Genomic DNA, 11,106 nt, shown 5'->3' on the forward strand with positions numbered 1-11,106 from the left:
AGAAGGACTTCAGAATGAAGGTCTTAAAGTGTGAACTGATTCATTTGGGAGTAGACAGTTCTTCAGTTTTCCTGGTCCAAAGTTGGAAACAAACTTTGGACTGAAAGCCTGTGAAGTGGTGAGAAATGTCGCCTGTCAATTCAAGCCTATATATAATCCAGCTGGCGTATTGTGAACCAACAGAAGTTCCCTAGTAATCTCCAAGAGAACTCCTACAACCACAAGTCAGAATATTACCAAAGTAGGGATAAACTGTAACAGCACAAACTTTTGAACCATTTTAGAATCAAATATCCCGACAATTTCTAATCTGCATTAATTAAATATATTCCCCCAAATAGGGTATAAATAAAACTTTTTAAAAAGAAGACAAAAGTCTTACAGAACCTGCAGGCTTTGGCTCAAACAGGCCTCTGATTTTGTGTAATAGTGAATTCCACAATCCTGGGACCGCAATAGACATTCTTCTGTGTTATCACACTTGCTCAGGAGATGTGCCTCTAAATATATCTCCACACTACTTCTTCAAGTTCTGGGAATAAGCCCTTCTGCCACATGAATACTTGAAGGGATTTACCTCAAATGCTATGTTCAAATTCTTCCCAATGTGACCCTTGCCCTGTTCTACCATAGCACAAGGCTAGATCTACACTACTGCTTTACAGTGGTATTGAAGTGCACTAACTATTGGGGAACAATCCACATTCCATATACCGCTTTCATAGTGTTATATGCTGCTTTTTATTCCATATCCTTAATTATTTGAAACAAGGTGTAGGTCTGGCCCAAGTTCCTGTCTGCTGTATCCAAAACTAGAACTTTTAAGCCAAAGCATAAGAAGCCAATTGTGCATAACTGGGATCCTTACGTCGGGGGAGCAGAGTGCCCCCATAAGGTATCCAGGATGACAACTATGACAAGTCAGAGATTCCCCCATCCCCAAAAGTTCTTATTGAAAGAGTACTAAAACAGCAATTAACTGGTTAATTATGAGGGTTTTGCCAGAAGTCAGTGAGGGAAAAGGACTACTGGTTGGTGGGTGGTGTTATAAAAAGTCTAGAAGAAAGTGAATAGCTAAGGACTGAAGATAACTATATGTGACTGGTCAGGAGTAGGGACCAGGTGGCTGTGTTATGGCCAGGAGGCTGCCCTAAGATCTTGCCATAAGGCATTAAATTCTAGGTGAATGGTCCAAGGAGCCAGATACAACAGGAGGAGCTTTGGGAGTCAGAGAAAAACTGTACCCAAGAGCTAAGCCTCATTGTGAGGGTATTTGGCTGGAGTGGAAGTTTAGGGAATTTGGCCTGAGGTAAAAGAAGTCATTGATCTGATTTGCATGATCACTACAGTTTATAAGGCTTATTAATCGCCCTGTGATCATGCAAACCAGATCAGAGTCCCTCGAGTCATTAAGAATTGTCACTAAGAGGTTTCCTGAAAACCCCAAAGTAAACGTTAGTATTCCCTTATGTTTATATCCCTTTACTAAATTAACTTTTTAAATAGTTCTTCTTGTCTCTAGAGTTGGTGCCCATCTCATGCCTAAGCCTCTTATAGCAGCTACTAGGCTGTTTTTTTTTAAAGTATTCTAAGTAAATTGGTGGCAGCAGAAAAGATCAGCTTGTGGAACTCTCATGACTGAAGGGCATCTAAGCAGGACTTCGCCAATTATTTACTTATGTTCAATATATATTCAATATTTATAGAACACACAGTGTGGTGTAGTATTGGACAAAGACTAGAGAGAACCAGGTTCAAATCCCTACTTGGCCATCAGGCTCTCTGGGTGACCTTGGACCAGTCACTAACTCTCAGTCTAACCTATCTCCCTGGAATGAAATCAAGATATAAAATAAATAAATAAATAAATAAATAGAATCACAAAAGTTATCTGGGAGGTTTACAAAAATTTTTAAAAACGAAGTTGAGTAGACATACATGGAGTCAAACTTCAGAAAACAAGGCCTTCCCCAACATGACAACTTTGTGAAAATTACTTTTACTGTTATGTTATGAAAATTATCATAATGTGTTCTGCAATAAAGAATACCAATTCAAAGTTATTTGTTTCCCAGTTATTTATCAATTAGTTATTAATTATTAATTATTAGTTATTCAAAGTTATTTATTTCTGTAACATCTGGGTTCATGGCTCTGGCTTTTGGGTTGTCAAAATGCTATTCTTCATGGTGAAGCATACAGTACTGCCCATCTTAAGGGCACATTTATTGGCACACCACTTTAGGTTATAATATCTTGAGAAGCAAAATGTGTAGTCTCTTAAAAGATGGTTTATTCCTGTTGCTGACATTTAATAAGGTAATTCCTGCTTCAAAAATCAAGAACACCTTGGTTGCCATCTGAGTTCTTCAGGTCAGAACGCTGCAGAACCCCAAGTTTAGTTGGGTTTCAATGTGGAATCAACAGAACCATGTAGAAATTGGTTTACTACTAAAGTATAACATCTGACTATTATGAATCTCTTCTCCTTATAGGGCAAACATTCAATTAACCTTCAATACCAATTAAAAACATAACATTTACGCATAATCAGAAGCAAACAAGGTTGTTGAGAGAACATGATATATACAATGTTGGTATTAAATTTCTCACAATAACTACATGAATTAAATATAGTGTTGTATTCATTATCTACATCTTATGTTTTGGATAAGGCTTTCAACAAGCATATGATATGCTGTTGGATAAATAAAAGTATGACATTTAATTAAAGCTGGCTTTCATACAACTGAATATAAATGTATCTGTGTTCTGACTTGTGCAGACAACTGATACGTTTTTAAAGAATAAAGTAAAATAATCATGTTTTATTTGCACGAGTGTTTTCCCCCTATTAATCAGATATTGGTTGATAGTCTGCCTTTACTCACCACATTAACCAATTCCCTTAAGAAAGTTTTTTTTAAAATTAGAAATTAGAAAACCATTTGTGAATAAATCGAAACACCAGTGAAATAGTTTCCTTGAAGAGATTTAACCACATTCACTACAATAAGGAAAGGTTAAAAGCTGCAAAAAAAATGCATCCATATTTTTCTTTTTTAAAAAATGCAAATTGAATTAATAATGTATACCCAAATTGTGTTGGTAGCATTTCACTCAGATTCATTACTTAGCACTCTATTTTGATTATTCTTGTACTGGGACTAGCTTCCTGTCAATTAAAGATGATGTATGGTCCTGGATTTAAATTCTGGCTTATTTTACAGATGACCCATCCATCTCCAAAGCAACTTATCCATCTTGCTTTTGACAAGAAACTTTAAAGGAATTACATAATTAGATTGGAACACACCCATAAAAGGATGAAGCTCTTTTGCCTGATGCAATAAGTAAATGCTGTCTTGATTGTTAAAGTCATAATTGCACTTCTGGCAATAAGATATTTGTGTGTGTGTGTGTTTAAATATTCAAATAAGCCTTCCTAATTATTTATATTTGTATGTTCTATTAGATCAGTTAATGTTTTCTATGTATTTTTCTTTTTTAAAAAAACCCTTTGATGTTGAAAGAAGCTGAAAGATGAATGAAAGAATACAAACATTAAATTGATGCTAACGTGGATATGCTTAGTTGCTCTTTTAAAATTAGATTGATGAGACCACAGCCCAGCACATTTTCATATATTCTGAAGTTTTGGAAAGTCTCATTGTAATAGATTGAACCCTAATGGAAATCCCAGTGCAAAGGCTTGCCCAAGAACTATTGTGTGCAGCTCAGTGCACACTGAATGGCTGTACCAGCAACTCTTGTATGTATACTTTGCTGATTCAGATTGAATCAGTCTGAATCTGGATTGGGGGCAGATTGGGCTGGAGTGGTCTGGAGTGGGTCTGAAGTACTTCGGACCACTTCGAACTGATCTGGAGGGATGGCAAGCCACTGCTACCGACTGCCGTACAAGCAGCTGGGACTTACTGGACTCATTTGGATCTGAAGTGGGTTGGATTGGGGCCAAAGTGGGCTGAAGCTAATCAGGACCAATTTGAAAGCTTTGAATTTGCATCTGAAGTGGGTGGGCAGAGGTTTTTTTGGGCACATCCCTAAATTGCCCTCCAGTGGAGGCATTAAACCTCTCCCCTCTTTGCTCTTTTTTATCCTGCCTACCTGATCATCTCAGACTCAAGCCATGGTGGTAAAATATTTTATGGGCATTAGTCCCAAAGGGCTTTCCTTTTTCATTTCTTTACCTTTTTAAAACTACAGCTGTGTTTCAGGCAGTTCTCCAGAGCAGGGATCATGTTAACATAACTGAAGTCCATAAGATTGTGATATGTTCTTGCGTACAACACATTCATTTGCATGATACATTCCAGAGGATTGGGCCCTAAGTCATAAAACAAGTACCTCTCTTGTTTTATTTATATATTTGTAATACATTTTGCCATAGAATACTATTTTGGTCACATGCAGGCTCACAAAAAGATACAGGGCCTGTTCAGAAAGCCATGTTTAGGCCGCTAACTCTTTTGCCACCATAGTTAGGAATAGTTCATATGACATGCTTAGTCATGTTCACATGTTACCCTAAGCCATAATGTTTAGCTCACAATACATAACCACCGTGGCTTAGTGTGTTGTCTGAACAGTGTCACAATTTCCAGAAAGATCAGTAACAGGATATAACACTTTGAAAGTGGTTTGAAAACAGTATATAGAATGTGTCATGGGCCCCAGCAGTTGTCAAAACCATTACAAACTGTTTTAAAGCAGTAGTGTAGATCCTGCCCTGATATATAATGCACATTTCATTTAAGTAAATTATAGCATTGAGTTGCCTCAGCAGAAATATCTGGTATGATATGCCTTTTATGACTTAGTGGAATAATACAATGGCCCATTTATTCTAGTCAACAATAAACTGCAGAAATTTTAAGAAGCAGATCTCTCTCTCTCTCCCTCTCTCTCTTAGCTTCATCACATCAGCGTTATTCTGTGCAATCACTGCGAATTGTGTGCAAAGGACTCAGAAGTTTTCCAGCTTAATCTGCTTTGACTGTGAACCACTCCCATGCATCCTGCTTTAATTGTGCTTCTTAGCCAAAAGAACCGACGTATTTTACTACCCCTTTACGAGCGAATCTTTTGTTGTTCTCCGAGCGGCCACTAGGGGCACAGGAGGATGATTTGATACGTTTAAAGTACAAATTAAACAAATGCTTACATCTGCGTAAGTTTTAAAGATAAAGACATCAAAATTGGCACAGTAATAAATATTAAGGAGGGCTTTAATCAAACCAAATTTGAATCAGATTGGGTAATCCGTTGATTTTTTACATTTCTCCCCCTTAAACCCTTTTCCTGGTATGCAAAGGATCTTAGGAGCACCGCCGCCATGGTGTGATTTAGCCAACAACAACAACAGCTTTATGCCATGGGGATAATTATGCCATGGGGATAATTCGAGGGAAACGGGTATGTGGGATGAAGCTCTCTCCCCTCACCCCCCCCCCATAGAATGGTAAGTGACTACTTTTCAATGTGTCACATCAATGTAGCTTCTACTACAAAGTCAGCTAGTTTTTACACTAATATTACACCCTTTCATTACAGAATAGCTTGGGATCTGCAGATGTAAGTATGGTTGCCTGTTATGCTTGTCAGTGATGTCATAAGAATCATTAATTTAATAAAAAAAATGAACAGCTAATATCCTTAGCCCTATATTTTGTCTGCACAAGTTTCAAAAGATCAGGTACTAACTGCAGACCATGAATCTGTAGGGAGTCCATTGTGACTTTTCAGGTGGTTAAAGTCATTAACTCGTGACTTATTACAGCAGCTGAGGCATTCGGTAATCAGCCAGAATTGCACGGCCTGTCATGTCTTAATGCTTAATTAATTTTTGGCATGCGCACATTGAGAAACAATCCCCCCAACTCAAACAAATTATAGGAAAAGGAAATGATGGTAATCTACTATACAGTATATTTCTCCAAAACTATACTGAGACTAATTTTATGTTTTATGAGTTATCAGTGCAGTTACCAGCTGGTTAGAGAAAACCATGAGGGGAAAAATATTATTTCTTCAATTTCAAATGAGCATTTTTATGAGAGAGAGAGAGAGAGAGAGAGAGAGAGAGAGAGAGAGAGAGAGAGAGAGAGAGAGAGAGATTGCTGATATCATTGCCCAAGAAATCCCGGGGTTGGCTTTATGTCTGCATGCTTCTCTGACAAAACTCCCAGTGGACTAAATGAGAGCAGCTGTGAGTTCCCCCTCCCGCTTTTAGTTAAATAATGATTAGCCAGACGGTCAAGCCATGCCATTTGAGTTTAGAATTCCAGAATTAACGTGACAGGAAGTCTTAACAGGAAGAAAGAATGTTCTTTTGATTCTTCATTTAGACAGACCCCGAACTTTCTAAAAATTTCACAGAAAGATATCTCATTAGTTAGTCTCACTCCATTCTCTCCCTCCTTCTGCTATGAAGAGACGGGCAAGTATTAAAAGGGGGAAGTGAGGGAAGGAATGTGTAGAACCTTTCCCACTCTGTTGCTTTTGAGGAATGATTGCACTGGTGCTTCATGGTAGATGATGTGGGTGCAGGGTTTGGAAGGGACCTGCTCTAGAGGGAAGGAAAATCAGGCACTTGCTGAGTTTCCATGCCTGTCAAAGGGCCCAGTTCCCCAACAGTGCCACCCTTCTCACTTTTTAATGACACACCCAAGAACACCAAAGGCCATGTGACAGAACCATCTGTTTGTACAGCTGAGCCTTCCTCAACTTGGTATCCTCCAGATGTGTTGGGTTACAACTCCCATAATCCCACAGGCACTACAGCCAGCCAATCTCTTCAAGGATAAGAGGACCTACCGAGGGAGCTTTACCAAAGAGTCTCCAAAAATCCTGGTGCCTGCACTGGGTGTCACTTTCTCTTCCAAAAGTGACTGACTAAAACCAAAGCACCTCATCTGCCAGTTCATGTAACTTTAGTGGAAGTAATCAGATTAATGAAGTACTCACAGTTCAGTAAGGGTCACCTGAAAACTCACAGGGGGGAGGGCATCTCACTCCATCATACAAACTCATCAGGTCTGCCCCAGTAACTGTTCATAGAACACATAATCCCCAATCCAGCTCTAGATCATGCATAACATCTAGTGGCTCTGGATGTAAATGTACACTGCCATTGATATAAAATGTAGGGCTGTGCATAGACACACCCTCAACCTGCTTCGGAGGCCAATTCAGAGCTTCTGAATTGGCCCTGATATGCCTCAGCCCACTTCGGACCCGATTGGATCAGCTTCAGATCCAGATCTGAATCGGAATTTGGACGTCCGAATTATCACATGTGCCTTTCCCCAGGCACCCACCGAGCAGCTTCCCCCGCTCATTATTTATTTATTTATTACATTTTTATACCGCCCAATAGCCAAAGCTCTCTGGGCGGTTCACAAAAATTAAAACCATCATAAAACAACCAACAGGTTAAAAACACAAATACAAAATACAGTATAAAAAGCACAACCAGGATAAAACCACGCAGCAAAATTGATATAAGGTTAAAATACAGAGTTAAAACAGTATAATTTAAATTTAAGTTAAAATTAAGTGTTAAAATACTGAGTGAATAAAAAGGTCTTCAGCTGGCGACGAAAGGAGTACAGTGTAGGCGCCAGGTGGACCTCTCTGGGGAGCTCATTCCACAACTGGGGTGCCACAGCAGAGAAAGCCCATATCCCCCGGACATGCCCAACGAGCATGCAAGCTGTCCGCTGAACCGCGGAAGCCCCCTGCTCCTTACCCTGGCCCAGCACATGCACCTGCAGCTGTCCCCCTCTTCAGGGGAGTTGTCATTTTCTTTTCTTTTTAAAATGGCGACTCGTCTATTTCCGTGAAACAAATTCTGCATGAACGGTGGTCATAAGTCAGTCGTTTATGCAACATTACAGGTGTAAATTGATCAGCAAGAGTTTCTGACTCCCAATTGCTTAATGTTAGCAGCAACAAAAATGATCTTTCCTCTCTCTTAGGATCAAAGTATACTATTTGTTAAATATGTAGCATGCTGTTGAGCCTTTCTTTCTTTACTCACAAGTAAGCATGCAGGATGCCAATCTAGGTTGGGACCACTTCACATGGGATGAAGAAATATAAACCTTCCCCCAGATGCTGTTTTACAAAATTCTGCCACCCCACCCCACCGTGATGAGGCTAAAACAAAAAAATATCCTCCCTTGGCACTCACAGGATGCATCAGATTATTGATTTTGCCCCATGAGTTACCTTTTGTATCTGACTCAACCCTCCAAGTCACTCTTGTGCACCTGGCTCTAGTAAACAAAAGAAAGTAGACCCTTCAACCCAGCATCTATCCATCCCTAGATCTTCCTTTTATACTGCTATTTTCCCACTTCTACTGGGTTTCCAGTGACTGTAAGTTTCCCATTATTGCAGATGCCAAATCTATTCTCTCTCTGCGCAATTGTACTTAGATTGCTGCCTACATGTACCAAGTGACTGGATAAACCCTTTCAGTAGTAGGGAGGGCCCTGTGGGTCTTTCTGACAGTAGTGCAATAAAAAGATAGCACCTGTACATGTTGAAGAATTGATTCCCATTCCAACCCTGCCTCCAGATTCAGAGCTTCATCCCACGTACCCATTTCCCTCAAATTATCCCCATAGCATAAAGCTGTCGTCATCATTGTTGTTGTTAGCTAAATCACAACCCGGGCGGTGGCGCTCCTAAGATCCTTTGCATACCAGGAAAAGGGTTTAAGGGGGGAAATATAAAAAACCATTTAAAAAAATCAACGGATGACCTAATCCAATTCAAATTAGGTATGCTGAAAGCCCTCCTTAATATCTATTACTATGCCAATTTTGATGTCTTTATCTTTAAAACTTACGCAGATGTAAGCATTTGTTTAATTTGTACTTTAAACATATCAAATCCTCCTCCTGTGCCCCCAGTGGCCACTCGGAGAACAGATTCATTCTTAGAGGAGTCCAAAATACCTCGGTTCTTTTGGCTAAGAAGCACAATTAAAGCAGGATGCATGGGAGTACTTCACAGTAAAAGCAGATTATAAGCTGGAAAACTTCAGAGTCCTTTGCACGCAATTTGCAGTGATTGCACAGTATAACCCTGGTGTGATTAAGCTATCATTTCTGTGAGCTCTTGGCTTCTCTGATATTATCACGACCATGTTCTTTTACTAATTTAGTCTGACACATTTTGCTTTATGGCTGATCTTTGCACATTGTTAACAAATGCCAAATCAAGCCATGAACTATCCTCTAAAACAGCTGTGGGAATGAGCTGCATTCTCCACATCCCAGAACGAACAGCAAAGAAGACGATTTAATGAGATCCAGTTCATCTACATTCTAAAAATGCACCATTTAAGCCTCACAATCCCCAATAAATATATAAGCCTCCATTTGATGCATTGTCTTGTGTTTATGTTTCACAATGGAAAACATACATGTCACTTTCTGCTGGGGACTGAGTGACTAGTTATAGTATATTAATGGCTTTAATAAGTTTTAAAACAATCCCACGTTTTACTTGCCGGGGCCTTTGTTCATTGTTAGCTTGCTAATAAAATACAGTCTTTCAGTTACACTTTTAAATCAATTTGTTTTTTCAAGACGTGAAAAGCCTTTAAGGCTTGCAGGAGAGTTACTCATGGAAATAAAATATGTATGGTCCTTTGTTCATAAAGAGTTCAGCAGAAAACAGCATATTACCTAAGCAAAATTAAAGCCCAGATGGCCAGTGGTTATTATAAACAGATCTAAGCTTGCTCCACAGTGATTTTGAATGAATATTTTAGTTCTTTAGCCATAATGTGGCAAAAATAGGGTGCTTTTTCCTTTTCTGTTTTACAATTTACTTCCCGGATATGACTATACATTTTAAGAGGAGAGAAGTAATCTCCCCCCCCCCCAAGTAACTAAAAGTTCAGATTATATAAGTATTTTTGATGATAACATGTGATTTAAAAAGAAAGGGTGGGGGAGAGAAGGCATACCAAATGTACAAAACAACATTGTTGTGGCCCCCATGAATGACAATGGTTTGAGATTATCTAAACATCCTTTTACAAAATCATCCTTATTGCAAGCAATGCATGACCCATGCATTTTAGAGCCCTGTTACAGTCCCAGGGGCTGTCTATATGTCTTCTAAGCTCCGCAGTGGCTGCGCAGTGGTGTTGGGTCAGTTATACAATGCAGCCACCAACTCCCAGCCACTGTAGGGCTTTTGACCAAAGCTGCACGGTAAAAAAGTTGGGAACTTACCATGACTTTTTTCTTCAAAGTGAAGTCACCACAGCCCTTCTGCCATGTGACCTTGTTCTGGGGTTGAGCTGGGGGTGGATGGCAGCTCCTGATTGGTTGCCAGATGCTGGCATAGGGCAGGGTTGTGTTAATTAACTTCTCTGCTTCTTCATTAAGTCACCCCAATTTATATCCGAAACTGCATTTATGGAGGGAGCTTTTATCCTTTACTTTGCTGCTGCACAGCTGTGCATCTCCAGTTTATAAAAATAGAGAAATGCTTGTTTCTGGAAGGAGGCAGGTCGGTGGAACTCCCTTATGCAAGTTCAGCTAACCTGCTTCCTTCCAGAATGGAAATTGGGAGGATCATGTAAGCCGCCTTTGGTTACTTGTAGGAGGGAAAAAAGGCATGCTATAAATGTAATAAATAAAATGATTTTTTTTTAAAAAAAAAATCAAACACATTAGTTGTGAGTAATGTGTATGTAGGTTTGGTCAAATCAGAGCCAGCAAACTCAGTAATGCTTGACAGAAGGCTGTGACAACTTGATTTATATCAGTGAGCTTAATAGTAAAAAGCTATAAAAGCCAAAGGTTATTCATAGCCTGACACCCATAATTTGCAAGTTGAAATTATCTTGTCTCTTGCTCTTCAGTTTTGAAGCGTGTTCAGAGAACATTTGGTTTCGATTTGTCCCCTGGCTGACACTGATCATTTTTCTATTGAAATATTAATGGGGATGTCTAAAAATGAGGGTCCATGCCAGACACTTATCAACATGGAAAAAGGAAGCAAGTTCAGTCTGCTTACCATGAGTGTTAATTATTTTGGTGGGTTTCTAAAAACAAA

This window comes from Elgaria multicarinata, chromosome 9, assembly GCF_023053635.1.
Source record: "Elgaria multicarinata webbii isolate HBS135686 ecotype San Diego chromosome 9, rElgMul1.1.pri, whole genome shotgun sequence".
In the NCBI taxonomy this organism is placed as follows: domain Eukaryota; kingdom Metazoa; phylum Chordata; class Lepidosauria; order Squamata; family Anguidae; genus Elgaria; species Elgaria multicarinata.